Below are 15,801 nucleotides of genomic sequence, written 5' to 3'. Positions count from 1 at the left end.
AAGTTTCCGACTGAAGGGTAACTATTAAAAGATTAAACAGATTTAACCGTACTTTTAAATCTATTTAAAGTACATACAGAAAAATCTTCTCTAAGAATATCACGAGCAACGTATGCAAAATAGAATCAGTACGCTATTAAAGATAGAGGATAATTCTTGGTACGTACGAATGAACAAGCAGGTGAATACGCAAGTTTCAAGCGGCAGAACTTGACAAAATAGTGGAATGGCGCAGGATTCAAATGCAGATAGGAAGCAATTCTCGGGACATGTAAATATATAAGCGGACGAATAATCTGCAAGCCGCGAAATCTGGCAAAATAGTCCGATGATAAAAGCAGAAAATAATTCTTGAAACATAGAAACGATCAAGTAATACGAATACATAATTTTCAAGCCACGTCGCTTCATAGAATGTGAGAATGATTCTGCGCGTAATTCCACACACTTAAAATCTTCCACTCGACGTAATTTAAAAAAAATTCCGCTTTTCTGCCACTCGTTTTATGGCCTCTGATGTAGGTGGAAGCGTTTTACGTATTTCCATACACCTGACCTTATGAACGCTTTGGGAACGCTGCTTAACGTGCTTTAATGGCGCGTAATAGCGCCAGGTATAATATCGCTGACAGTCGTACGGTCTGGCGGTACCACTCTCTCACGTACCGCTATAACATCGCCTAACGTTCGCCTAATGTTTCATCTAACCGTCGTGTCATACAACATGGCTGTACACGAGCGCGAACGTTCAACCAGTTAACTGATTGTTCCCGTGTCGAATCCATATACGCCCACTACCTGCTCGCTCCTAGCTAAGCCAGCACCTCAGTGCTTTTCAAACTGTACAATCACGTTACACGCAATCAATGAGACCAGGTGCGCTAGACTTTCGGAGCTACCTCTCTTCCAAAACTGTTGAGAATTTCATCAGCTATACGCTGTGTTCTGACCCCGCGTATTCCCTAGTTCGTTAACGTTTCGGCAATTTTGTTTCCTAACTGAGACCGCAAGTTCAAAGGTTAAACTTTCCAGCGTAAAGTTGCTTGCGGGCAGAAATTTATTTAGGAGCATCATTTTTCTTCGGTTATCGCTTTTGAAGAGACGGAAGAGCTGCTATTAATATAACTGAAGTTGAACTGAACACTATGTTAAGTATCGAAGGTTAAATATCTCGTAAAACTACTTTAACGTTGCTGTTGATTATGTTAGACAAATTGGGTATGTTAGAACGTAGCTTGTCTTGATAATTGCACCTTTGCTCTGCAACTAAAAACCAAACTAAAACCTAAAACTTATCGGTTATTGTTAAGACTTGCATCTTTCAATCTACTAGCTTGTTCTCGGTTCAAATTAACGTTCAAATCAGAGAACCAATAAAAACTGTACTTGTCATGTTTTCCCTCGTGTGCTCTGGAACGATTAAATTCCAGTAAAAAAAAGCAGTTTTAAAGTTCTCGTTTATAGGTTAATTTCAAGTGGCATTGCTATTAAAGACGACATAGATTGAATGTCCACGTGGGCAGTGTTATCAACGCGCGTGTCACGCGATCGTTGTTTCCGTGAATTCTTTTTACTGCTCCGCCTGCCAGCTGTGTGAAACGTAGGTACACGGTTATATCCTGACTCTTTTTTCCTGAGGAGAAGGGAGGAGGAGGAGGAGGAGGAGGATGACAACGGGATAGAGATCAAAGAGACGAGTGTCATAAACTATGCTGTAGAATGAAAATGTTTTTTTTCAATGAAAAACATGGAATCGAGCTGAAACACGATCGCTTGATAAAACGTATAACGAAATTGAAACTGACAGAAACAATGGAAACAACGTCCTATTTCAAGACACATGTATATTCCTATTGCGTATCGTATAACTGGAATTTTGAGAATTAACTACAGGACGACGCAAAATTAAATACAAGGAATTCTACTTTAGCGAAAAATTTTACTTTTACAAACATCGTCAAACAACTTGAAACATCAATAGAAATTCCATGCCTATTCTAAACTCCTGTATAAATTATGTTAGTCAATTAGACATTTAAGTTATAAGTTTATTCATACAAGTTCCATCTTCATTATCGACCTTTCTTTTGTATAAATTATATTAGCAAATTATATATATAAACGATAAGTTTGTTCATGTAAGTTTCCAAGATGTTTTACAACAATTTCAAATTATATAAGTTTCATCCTTATCTTACATTCTCTTCTCTACATGAATTATATCAGTCAATTCTGTCGATCAAATCTGTCCAATAAATTTAAAACGACAGGTTCAAACATCAATATCAATTCCATCAATACCCTAAACTAATATCTTAAAATAAAAATAATTTCGATTAAATAAACATCTATAAAAATTTGATATTAAACAACGATATTAAACATGCATACCAATTCCATCTTTCCACGCAACCTCTATTTTGTAGAAATTATTCTATTAAATGTAATTAACTATACGATTAATCTTACAGTCCCAACTTTGAAACATTTTGTACATCACCAAACTTTAGCAAACAGAATACTTTCCATCTACAATACGAATCATATTCAGTTTCAATAGCTCTCAACAATAAAATCTTTAGATTCTTTCAACAACTGTCTCCAAACATGTTCAAACCACGGTTATGTAAACAAGTCTCGACACTCGCTAGGGAGAGCCGTCTCAAAAATTGAGTCGCGAAAAATCAACAGGAAAGGCAACAAAGTTGTGGTCCTTGCGAGACAGACAGAGATGAGTAGAGTGTCCCTGTCTGACACATTCATAGGATGTCACGCATGTGCAGAACGAGAACTTGCTTGTCTTCCATGTTGATTTTTCACCACTCAATTTTCTGTATTCCTTTATACTTTCGTTGTACGAATGTCGAGACCTGTTTATATCTCTGCTTGGCAACGATAGTGGTCCAACTCAAACAATTTCAAATATGCCCTTATTGAATAGAAGATTATGTTTCTACTTCTACCACGTCAAATATAAAATATACTTATAACTGCATCATTCTTACGTCACAGGACAAAAGTATTACTTATGGACTATGAATTACTACTACCATTAATCTGGTCTTAGTCTAAGAACAGCATTGGCTCTTCTTCGGTTGTTTTGTAACTCTACAAGTGCAAGGTTGTACTATTTTTACGACCAGTGGTGTATCTTGCGATAAGTCAGCCGTATAACGCCGTTGAAACGATCAAGATTTCTTTGTAAATTTTAAAAAGCCTCTGCTCTAAAACTTACAGGTTTCTAATTGTGCCACTATCGATGCAACGACACGATTAATCATACTACGTTCAACTACGTGGTTCAAACTACGTTCAACCATAGCGAAGCTCGCGAGTATCAAAGCAAAGTTTCAAATGCGGAAATACACGCTTGGTATGACGACGTGGGCGATGACGGTTCCGTGGTAAAACCGTGTCGAATATCAGAGGGTGTGAGTCACTGGACCGCGTTTTTGTCTCTCTTTGGATCGCAGATCACGAGTGCGGAACGCGAAGTAGGAGTCGAGCGGAGCGGAGGTAGATTGAACGTAATGTGCCTCTTCCTCCGACGCAGATACAGTCACGGTCACCACACACTCATACAATGCATCATCTGTGTTTGTACGTGTGCCTGTGTACGTGTATATTGGTACCAGCAACACCGGGAACTCTTTAACGAATCCACGGACAGACGCGCGTAAGAACGAGACCCTCTTCTTCCGTGATGTGTCCCAATGGTGGTCGTTTGATGGTGGAATTGATTCTTTGATGGTTTGAGCGTTTCTATGCGTAGGGTTGGTGTTCATGGTGATTGTTACACTGCGGATTTTTATGCATTTATAGGAAATTTGAAAGTGCAAGATTGCATAGTGTACGTAATATGAAAAAATATATGTAAAGTATTGAGAAAATAGTACTTTCTATGATACTTGTTGGCTAGAACAATCGCAAGTTGAACCTGTCGAGGTTCTACTTCTTTCTAATTGTACTCTGAAAAATGTGAATTTGCATAAAAATCCGCAGCCTGGTAATGGTGGTTTTAAGTGGAAAAGGAGGGACAGAAGTGGGACAAAAACTGACTTCTGCCTGGATAATTGAAATCCTTTTTGTAGGAGAAGTCTGAGTCGTGTGAGAATTTAATCTGCCAGACTATTAAATTGTGCAGCTCATAATGAAAAAACATTTGTCAAATACTTCAATCTATGCCTCACCTAAAAATTGATCTATGTCTTTGTCTTATTCAATTGGATGTATTAATTCGTCTGTGGTGTAATTGTTTTCATTCTGATTACATAACGTTACGTATGTTTTGTTTAAAAAAAAGTTATCTTCTGAAGAAGCATTGATAAATAAATTTCTCTGTATCTGAGAATTACAGGGCGAATAAAAGATATATTTCTACGATATGGTATTCAGTATTCGCATTTCAATATTTAGATGAGTATTTACGCGACGATTGTCGCCAGTGTCAGCCATTCATTTTCCTCGCGCCATTGTCCAGAAACGAACGATCCGCTTCAGGCATCCGATTGTAGCGACTAATTTATCGCTTTGGAGTAGCATGGCTCTCGATACTTCTCAAGAATGCGAGGAAGGAACGTGGTAGCCATTATTCAGTGCGGATTGCGTCGCATTGGTAACGAATGAATCGTCGAATAAAATGACTGAAAAAATATAATCCAATGACAGTAAAAAGAATTTTTGTAGACAGTTTGTATATATGGAGTGAGAAATTTAGATGGGTATATAGTCTGTTGGAAATTAGAAAATTTAAGAGACTAGTGGGAAGCAAAATCATCGGAACGTCGTTATTAGTTTGCGAATATTTACGTAAATTCATTACGTTGATGAATAGAATTCAAGAAATGGAACTTTAAACGAGATACAAGAGTGTACAGTGTGTTTTAAAAAATATCTCGATGTATAGCAGATATATGTAAATGCATATTTTTTTACGCGTGTACAAACGAATATTTCATAATTATATTATTATATAAATATTAGTAATTGACGTTATACACGTATAAATATGTATTTATTTATATCCTCATGTATAGCAGGTATATGTAAATGCATATTTTTTACGCGTGTACGAACGAATATTTCATAATTATATTATTATATAAATATTAGTAATTGACGTTATACACGTATAAATATGTATTTATTTATTTAATTTCGACCTCGTGGTCAAGAAATAGTCTTGTTTGTATGTACAATACAATGATTAACATTGCACACACATACTGCAATTTACATTATTGAAATATTTACAACAATATTTATGTATCCTCTGCAGTCATAACATGTATTAAGTCATGATATAAAACAAATACTCTTAAAGAAACTTCAGTATACTCGACTTTAATTAATCAAGTATCAAGGTAAACACATCTCTATGATTGCTTTAGCCATCCTGTACACATTCTCTGTTAAATATTTCATAAATCATCAAGCCAACCTGTCGACTGGTCGAAAGTAACTCAAACATGTTGCAACGTAACAGTATGTTCCAGCTAAGTTTCCTTATGATAGGTGCGCAACAGTTTCCTTGTCGAACGATGATAAAGAAGCGCATAGGACTTTCCAGTCTCCCAGAGGTTTCTGATGTTTCCAAAGGATTGGCCCGGTTCTATCGGCGTAGCCTTGTGTAGCATATCGGAACGGGCGATTAGGGTCATTGGTTTTCCAAACCAGCGGAGCTGTTGCCGGGAACCGTTTCCAGGCTCTGATAAAGTCCGGTACGCTGGTTCTTCTCAACATCGATCGTCCTGGATGCGTTCGTCTCCGTGTGAACTCGCGCGGAAGCCTCTTCGAAACGAGCATCGTCCAAATCACGAAGAAACTGCTGTGCAGAGATGGAAAGTTGACGCTTGAATGATCCGACTGGACCTAGCGCAGTAAAGGCACTTTTGATGATAAAGATAGGCTATACGAGTTGCTATTATTAGGTCTCCTCTCCCAATATGTGCGAAGATCCATTGGTTATAGTGTTATAGGTCTACTTTCAATTATAATAATACACGCTAATTTTTCTTTTTAATTATGGCCTTTCTCAACGCTTAGAACGTGGCTTGATTAGCCACGGTGCAACATGAGCTTGCTTTCCATCATGAAGATAAGTCACACGAATTTTTATTATTAAACATGACTCTCCTTGATATTTGAAAGGTTTGATTGGTTATAGTGCAACAGGTCCAATTTCTTCTACAAAGCACACACGAATTTTTCTTGCTAATTATGACTTTCCTCGACACTTCAGACATCTGATTCGTTCTGGTACAGTAGACCCACTTTTGAGTATAAACATAAGGCATACGATGTTTGGTTGTTTATAGTGAGATAGGTCCATTTTCAAATATAGTGATGGAAGACACGAATTTTTGTTATTATGACTTTCCTCGATACTTGGAACTTACTTTTGTTCACCTGAATTTTTATTATTAAATATGGCTGTTCTCAATATTTGAAAGGTTTGATTGGTCACAGTGTAATAAGTTCATTTTCATTTATGTTAATACAGCACATACGAATTTTTGCTATTAACGGTTCTTCTCAACACTTGGAAGGTTTAATAGGTTTGAGAGGTTTGTTAGGTTATTTTTGAATTAGCATTTTGAAAGCTTTTCTGTCCTCGAATATGGTTCTTTTTCATATAATTTTTAATCCATATATTTCTCAATCCAAATCACGAAGAAACTGTGTTTGTTATGGGTTGTCCTGATTCAAGAACTCTGTCGTGCCGGGATAGAGACTTTTAATTGAAAATCGAGCGAAATATCGAATTCTCTTGGCTCCATTATGACCCACGAGCAGTTCTAACGGAGTTCAACTCCTCGAATGGTTCGAGAACAAGATACGGAGGACGGCTATTGTGCGTGGATCAAAGGTGTGGATGTTGGTGTTGATCGAGTAGCGAAATACAAAATATCACAGAATTGTACGTTTACTATAACTAAACTTTCGAAACTCAAATTTTATCTTCTCAGTTTTCTGTCAATATAATCGTCCAAGCGAAATACGTAAAACGCAAAACATCCATTATGTAAATTTTCGATGTTTGAACTTTTGGCTCGAAATATCGACTATGTAAATTTTCGACGCTTGAACTTTGTTGCGCAATTATTTTCTCTGACTACATCCCTAACAATAACAAACAAAAAAAAAAATTAAGACCTTACGAGGTAATGTCAGAAGAACAATGTAGGAAATCATAGAAAACAATTATTCTTCAATGTTCTACACTTTCTCTATTTTATTGTTATCAATAGCATTATTTTTAGTCCTCGTGACAAAATAGAATACATTTGAACAACACGTGAACTGCAATATAAAATTCAGTTACGAAGAATGAATAAGCATTTAGTTTTAGTTGAATATCGCAGAGTATACGATCACAGAGTATCGCAAAGGTTAACGCCCGAGAATCATCGAAACCTTGTGCATTTACATATACAATAGAGATTTGAAGTTTCTGCGAAAAACGTGGCATTCGTCTGAACAGCGTCGTCCCTTTCCACTTTGGTCGCGCCCGATGGTTCTTTTTCACTGCGGCGGTGTCTGGCGGTCCTTTTCCACTTCACCTGGCGCGTGCCAGCGAAACGAGAAGGTCGAACCATCGGCCGCCTTTTCTACTGCGACCCCTCAGCCGCTTGTCTGACTACTCACCGGGCGAGGTTACTTCGAACGTAGAGACGGAATCGGCATTTACCGCAGCTCTTATCGCGCCCGACCGAGTTAAATAATTAAAGCGGCGCCTGCCGCCGGTGAAAGAACGCCGAGAATTCGTCGGCTGACTTTAATTACACGTGCACCGACTACCTCTACTCGTCAGCGAATTCCTCCTCGAACTGTTTTTCTTTTTATTCCGCTTCGCGTTCATTTCCTTTTTCCGTCGGATGAGTTTCGAAGAATCTTAAATCGATCGTTGCTATGCACGGAGGCTTGCGAGCTAATTGTTGTATTTGGATACAGAGATTTAGAAAAATTATATTGGTAATTTTACATAAAAATTATATACGTGGCAAATTGTTTGGAATATTAGTTGGACACTTTTGTATGTGGTTAATGATAACCGATGTAATAGTATTTTTGTAGGAAATTGTATAGTTAATTTTAACACTGTTGTTTTCACTTCTTCGCATCTGTATCTGTCTTCTTTTTAAAGATTAACGATTATGTCGAGCTTGAGATTATATTTCACTCGAAAGCCTTAAGGATAATACCGAATTTCGGCAATATCGCAAGAGAAGGAGTAATTCATAATGTCGAGGGTTAAAACACCAGGTCCCTCGTGCACAACTCACTAAGGTTTTAACTGATAGCATCATTAAATTGATAAGATTATAATCCTTCCTTATAATCTCATAATTTTATGTCGAACGAGAGAACAAGATAATTTGTAAAATTTCATTCGATTTATTATCAAGCTATTATTACTATTATACAGGGAAACGTATGTACCAGTAATTTACGGCCAGTGACTTGTAAAATTTCATTAATAATATTAACGTAGACGCTCGAAAATATCGATGAAACGTCCTCTTTTGAACAGAGAAGAACAATTGTTCAAATCGGTTAACGCGTTATGAGATTATGCGTGAACATACAAATAAAAAAGTACCTATATACATAGATATACCGGTCGATTGAAGAACCTCCTTTTTTCGAAGTCGGTTAAAAGACAGTTATCGAAATGAATCGTTTAGTCGTTACAATTATCGTGACTGTTTGTTGCTGATAAATCGACACGCGTTTAATATAGAAGAAAATGCAGAAGCGTATCACAGACACGAGCGTGAGACACGTGAACAGCAGGACCGCGAGTGCATCGTGTGCACTTAAACGAGCTCAATCGTACGCGACCCCATTTAAATAACGACGAATTGGATCCCGGAGTGTTTCCTCTTCGCTCTGCTTCCCCTCTTCGCGTTACAGTTCACGCTGTTCGCTCACGATGTCGTTTTCGATCTCTGCTTTCCTTAAGCCTGCCAAGCTAAACTGCATTTCCAAAGGAGTTACTACTGTTTCTATAGTTTCTACAGTTTCTATATCTCTTTGGTCCTAGTATTCTCACTTGCAAACATTTCTCGTGCTTTATAACAATAACGACTACGATATCGAACTATATAAGCAATTCTATGTTCCAAGCGAACGTATTCTCTGTTTCATAATTTGACCAGCTTTTATATTCTTCATCTAAGAAGAAACTTTAACATTAAAATTACCGATAGTTAACACGAAGCTATTTCTATCAAAATCAGTCAAAATGGCTGGTTTTTAAAAAATACCTAATAATAGAATATTTTTATATTTATTGATTTATTACTTTCTTGGTATTATTAATTTATCTGGGACCATGATCCCTAAATGAGAGTTGGCACATTTATAAAATTATAGAACCAGTCATTTTGACTGCTGTGGCATTCCTAGTGTTAGCATCCAGCGATCCAGCGATCGATCTGGAATTTTCCTGATAACTGATATCATCATATCGAATGATACGCAGTAAAAATTTTAAAAACGTGAGGGAAGTTGTACGAAACGAGGAAACTGGTTAATTGGGGTTCGATAAACAGATTGCAGGACCCTTTTACATTTTGACAAGTACCAGTTATTTGACTATTGGTATAAGAAGCCTTGATACAAAATTATTTTCAGTTTGAATACATAAGAAACAAAATAAAATTCATTATATTATTCTTTTAGCTATCGTTGCGAAAGTCATTACATCATCGCGGAAAAGAATATAACGTGAAGTAGGAATTTGAAAATAAAATTGTAAAAGCAGTCAATTTAACTGGTGTAGTAGTTCTAGTGTTAAGTAGATAACATAGTTAGTAGATAAGTAGATAATTTAGGTAAGATAAGTAAAAACGATATTTTAATGTTGCAAACTATTGTTCCACGTGTACCGCAAGGGTTAAGTAAATAAGGAAAGATAGCGAAGGATAGGAAAATTCGAAAAATATAGAAAGCTTTTATATTAGAAAAGTCATGGTTCCATTAATAATAGAAGGATCAAATGGATAATGAAAAAATAAAGAAATTCGAAATATACGATCTTTTTAAGCCAGAAGCTTTACGGTCCCCAAGGTATCAAAAAGCCTAAGTAAATAAAGGAAGATAAATAGATCCGAAGTAGACGACATTTTGAAGCTAGGAACTGGTACCGCGTGTACCAGGTTACTGAATTAAACAAACAGAAATGAAAAAGATTCGAAAAATACACGACCCTTTAAAGTTAGAGAAATTTGGCTTCCGCAATGAGTTGAGCAAATAAAGATCGAAGTAAGCGAAAATAACAGAAAACTATACAATGTGGAGAGATCTTTTATGATTAGAAACGTTATGGTCCTACGTGTGTCCAAATAATTAAATGATAAAACAAAGGTAAAAAGAATTAAAAAAAAAAAGGAAATAGACGATCTTTTAATGCCGGACACGTTGAAACTCTGCGTGTACCAGGAAGATGGAATATTTAAACGAAAATTAGAAAGAAAAAGAAATTAGAGAAATACGTACTGCGTTCAAGTTCGAAACGTAATGGTAGCGCGTGTACCGGAAGCAGGTGCTTCGGTTTGCAGGAAGGCGCAAGGTGAGGTCGATCAACTTGGCAGAGACGCGTCATCGAGAAGTTGCACGGCCTCGTGGCGTTGAAATAGCAAAGAGGGAAGGAGAGGCTGTCGATAGTATCCAATAACTGGCCGACGCTATCGCGTCGCCTGAGACCGCCAGTCGCCGGTTTTCCGGTTCTAACTGGATAGAAATCGCCGGGACGCCGTTCATTGTTCCTGAATGACTGGTCGAAACGGAACTTTGGCATCGTGGTTCACGTGGGCGACACACGCCGCCTGTGCCTCCTGCCGCTTTCATTCACACCACACCTTTTTTTGCCGCGTTTTCAACGCCAGTTTTCCTTCCACTTTTCGTTCTCAGTGTTTCATATTAATCGCGTACGGCGAAGCAATCTTCTCGTTAAATACGAGTGGATGTTTAAGTAATATTCAAATATAGCGGCATTTGGAGAAAGGTGGATAGTTGTGGGAATTACAATGATTTTTCTCGACCTTACGTTTTAACCTTTTGCTTGTCGACTGTTTTTATTATATACAGTTCCATAGTGGAATTAAAAAAAATGATAAGATTCGTGGAATTATTTGAAAATTTTCTTGCATTTGATTTTAATACCTCGCACTTGGAAAGATTCTCACGATACGCAGCTTTGCAACGAGTCTGTTTGAAATTGCGAATTTTGTTCCGAGAAGAGAACGTCATGAAACGCGTGTTTTATTTGTGACATACATTTCTTTCCAAGTTTTATTTTTATCGGTGATAGTAGTATAGGAACAATTTAGTATATTTTTAGTATAAAAACAAAATAGAAAGAACATTGAAATTCGTTTTTCTGGTTTGGGTGGAAAATCTTCACCTGATCGTAAGCTATTGCTGCGATCGACTATTTTTGAAGGATATTTAATAACGCAAGGAAGCGATTTTCAGTTGAATTTCTAGTTAACTAGTAAATCAACGTAGGAATTTGTCGACGAAGGTTGCATTTCCCCAAAAATGCAAACTCATCGATTCTTGATAAAGCCGCGTCAACTTTTATTACGCTTCCGCTTGGATTTTTGATGCAAAGCCAGAAGTGACAGTGTATTTTTTACTTGCCATTTAACGTAAGATCTGTTTATACACTTTTTGGCAGAGTTATTAGCCGGAATTAGTGTCTAGAATTACGTTTGACAATTTCTCACGAGGCATTTCCAACTTGTTATCGTTCCCAAGCGGCTGAATTATATTTGTAACAGAGGATGCAGAAAATGCAAATGTGTAAGGTCAATAATTTTGGGCGATCGAAATCGCGCAATTCTTAGCTGAATCGAGTAACAAGCTAATTGAGGAATAGTTACGACCGTGTAACTGAGCAATGACGATCAATTTTTATTCAATAAAATTTCAGTTTAGTAAAATTCAATTTCATATAATAAAAGTTCAGTTTAATATAATTATAGAAATTAAACGTACTGAAATGAATTGGTATTTTAAAAAAAGTATTAATCAACTAAACGCGATAAACATATCTGTTTTCGTAAGAACTTATATCACAAAAACATAAAGCAAATCTGTTATTCATAAACAGAATTAATAAAATAAACTTCTTTTCTCGTAGTTCAAGGCGAATTTTGTTTTAAAATTCGGTTGTAATCTTGAAATGTATCCTCGATTCTAATTCGAACCAGAAATTAATAACATTTAATCAAACAATCAAGAGATAAAAGCAATAAAGACAGATAACGAAGTATCTTATTTGTTGATCGATATAATGAAAAAAGCACGATAATCTCGGCGCCGGTAAGTTTCACAACATTAACGTAACAACGGCGCGACGTAACAAAAATCAGTCGATTAGATAAAGCTAGGGCATTTTCATTTCGCGATACGTTTATCTAGAAAGCCAGCCACTCATGAGTCTCTTGGGACATTAGCGCCAAACAAGTTGAAAATAATATTCTGATGGGATAGGTGCAATCAGCTCGAAATTTTCAGTTCAGAGGCCACGAAAATTTGTGAGCCATAATACGCGAGGCAAACTGACCGTGAGAAACGAATCCTCCGTGGAAACGCGCCACTAAAATTCCATGGCGGCTTGTCGCTCGTAAATTTACCTTCTCTCTTTTTCTAAATCTAATAAATGTCACACGAATTACATCTATCAAAAATATTTTCCAAATCGATGAAACGCGAACTGTTGTGAATTCTTTCAGTATTTTTTTTATCGCGATTTGTTACGCTTTCAGCACGTCTCAACTTCGTTTTTTGCAAACCTTAGATTTTTATTATCTTGGTACATGATTAGTGTCTGACGTTCCAAAGAATTCCAAAGGATTACTTTCGTTTAGTGTATTCGTTGCAAAAGGACGATACAAGTGATGATAATAAATATCGGACGAAATGTTGAAAAATATTTGCAACATCATGACGATTCATTATTTTTTAATTTATGGATCCTGAAAAATTTATATTTCTGCGATACTTTGTTAATTTAAATGAAGTAATACCGGAGAGCATTATCGAAATTATTTCTCGTATTCATGGAGATTATGCTAGGATTTTACTCCTTAATCCCTCGATTCGGAAACGTTGCTGCCGATAATTAGGAAATTCAATTCTCCATGAAAATTACTTCCTTGTGATCCACAGGCTTTAACTATATACTCTCCATATTCCACCGTTATTTGAATAATTCCAAAAATCTTATACGCCAAAATCTTATACCTAAATGTACGGTTAATATCCAACCCTATTTACTTAATATGTATTACAATTCTACATGTATCAACCTTTGAATCAACTGTAGCACCTTCCTAATCTGAATATACCTATTACCAGAAACCAATAAAACTGTATTCCAACAATCCTATCTCTGCATCACATCTCTAATCCGATAGATCGCGTTCGAACCCCCATTTACCCCCCATTTCCCAAATCTAATTTGTTCTCGCATTTAGCATTAATTTAATCCATGATAAAGATATAGCCACAATACACTCTACACGTCAATGCAATATTTGATATTAACGTCAAAAATCGTCTACTCAAGTATATAGAATAGGAGTCTAATACCTACTTCATATTATAATTCTGTTAGACTTTTTTACTGTATTTTCCCCCAAATTAATCCATGATAAAGATATAGCTATAATATGCCCTACACGTCACTGCAATATTTAATTTCAGTGTCAAAAATCTTCTAAGATATATAAAAAATACCTAAATAAGTAGAACAGAAACTTGATACATAATCTACATTGTAATTCTACTGTGCTTTTCTACTATGCCATTTTTCAAAATCTAATTCGTCCTCGCATTTAGTATTAATTTAATCCACGATAAAGATATAGCTACAATACACTCTACACGTCATTGCAATATTTGATATTAATGTCAAAAATCCTCTACCTAAATATATAGGGTAGAAACTTAATACCTAATTCATATTATAATTCTGTTACAATTTTCTACTGTACTTTTTTCCTCAAATTTAGTTTGTCACGTTTAACATTAATTTGATTCGCGATAAAGATATAGCTACAGTATAGTCTAGATGTCGTTTCAAATATTTGCTACCAATGATAAAAATCCTCTACCTAAATAAGTAGAACAGAAACTTGATACCTAATCCATATTATAATTCTGTAACAATTTTCTAGTGTGTCTTTCCCCAAATTTACTTTTTCACATTTAATATTAATTAAATCCATGATAGAGATATACCTATAATATAACCTACACGTCGCTTCAATATTTGATATTAATGTCAAAAATCGTCTACCTAAATATATAGAATAGAAGCCTAATACTTAATTCATATTATAACTCTGTTACAATTTTCTACTGTACTTTTTTCCCCAAATTTGGTTCGTCACATTTAATATTAATTTAATCAACGATAAAGATACAGCTACAGTATAGCCTAGATGTCGTTTCAAATATTTGCTACCAGTGCCAAAAATCCTCTACCTAGATGCTCAAGTACCTTCTCTGCCTAAATAAAATAGAAGCTTCACACCTAACCCATATAATAATTATACTATATCGTTTCAACAAATTCCACCATCCTCCAAATCGCGATACCAAAAAACGAAAAACCTACGACTTCAAATCCTCGATCCTTCCTGCGAGCCACGATCGAACTCAACTCTGTAGAACCTACTACCACTACCTTAACCATTAACAAAATACCCTCATCCGTTCCCAAATCCTCTCCCACTCCCAATAAAAACATCGTCTCACCATAGTGTGCGTTCTACAATGCGTTCCATCATCATCATCATCATCATCATCATCATCATCATCATCATCATCACCATGTAGCACCACCACCATCACCATCGTCATCGCTGCCACCAGCTTCTCTCTATCTTGCTCGTCCTCCACGGCGCTGCATCTTCTTCGCTGTCGTCTCTCGATTCTCGACGCGGACACGTCGTATCCGTGCCGCGCGGGAATAAGAAATTAGCTCGTGGGATGTGAACACGTACACGCACAATGGAAAACACGGGCACAGGCACACGTACACACGGTGAAACGCGCGTAAGGTCGACGTGTCGGGTCGTGGTCACAGGACGCGCGTCAAGATATCGGTCTCGATTGAGGAAGTCGAGGATAAAAGGAGTGAACCTTATCGTCGGCTGGTCGGCCATTCAATAATTGCCGAGGCGCTAATCGAGCCATCCTAACCGGGACCTAGTCGGTTTACCGGTTCGAACCGGTGCGGACGAGCCACCGAGTCGACGATTCGGTGAATGGCGAGCTCAAACCAGAAAGAACCGGACGCGTCATTCACCACTGGTGGAAGAGGAAGGAACGGAGTACTACACACGAGTCGATGCTTTTAGACTTTACACGCATTCCACGATCGTGCTCAACAGCTGCACAGACCTCTTCGACCTCAGCCGCGTTCAACGCTTTGTTTACAAACAGAGAGAATGGAGAACGGAACGCGCGAGAGGAATTGGCGCGAAATTTGAAAGAGCTGAGCGCGCCGCGACGGAGAGGGCTGGTATGAAGGTGTTTGAGGGTCAGGCATTCTTCCTCTTTTTATTTTCTTCCTAAGATTTGTTAATGTTTGAGTCTCTTTCTTCTTCTTCTTCTTTTTTGTTTTGTGAAGCTTTGGATTCGTTCTGAAGATTTTTGAGCGGGGTTGATCGGTAGTTATGTTAAATTATAAAAAGTTTGATGAATTCGTGATTAATGTCTGAGGATCAGGGATTCTTCTTCTTTTCTTTCCCTTTCCCTCTTTTGTTTTTTATTTTGTAG

At 36.9% G+C, this 15,801-nt stretch overlaps 1 protein-coding gene and 1 long non-coding RNA gene across 4 annotated transcripts in view; one reads left to right on the top strand and one right to left on the bottom strand.

Moving 5' to 3' along the window:
- Window positions 1-15,801, top strand: part of LOC100647333 (sodium/potassium-transporting ATPase subunit alpha) — a 187,741-nt gene that overhangs the window by 66,839 nt on the left and 105,101 nt on the right. The gene's annotated exons all lie outside the window — the stretch shown is intronic.
- Window positions 1,923-14,769, bottom strand: LOC110119293. The gene is made up of 2 exons (XR_002307689.2): window positions 10,504-14,769; window positions 1,923-4,643 (listed from the first exon to the last, which is right to left on the bottom strand). It is a non-coding gene; the product is annotated as an uncharacterized LOC110119293 (long non-coding RNA).

This window comes from Bombus terrestris, chromosome 5, assembly GCF_910591885.1.
Source record: "Bombus terrestris chromosome 5, iyBomTerr1.2, whole genome shotgun sequence".
In the NCBI taxonomy this organism is placed as follows: Eukaryota; Metazoa; Arthropoda; class Insecta; order Hymenoptera; family Apidae; genus Bombus; species Bombus terrestris.
The sequence above is the reverse complement of the archived record's forward strand: the minus strand, read 5'-3'. Positions and strand labels throughout refer to the sequence as shown.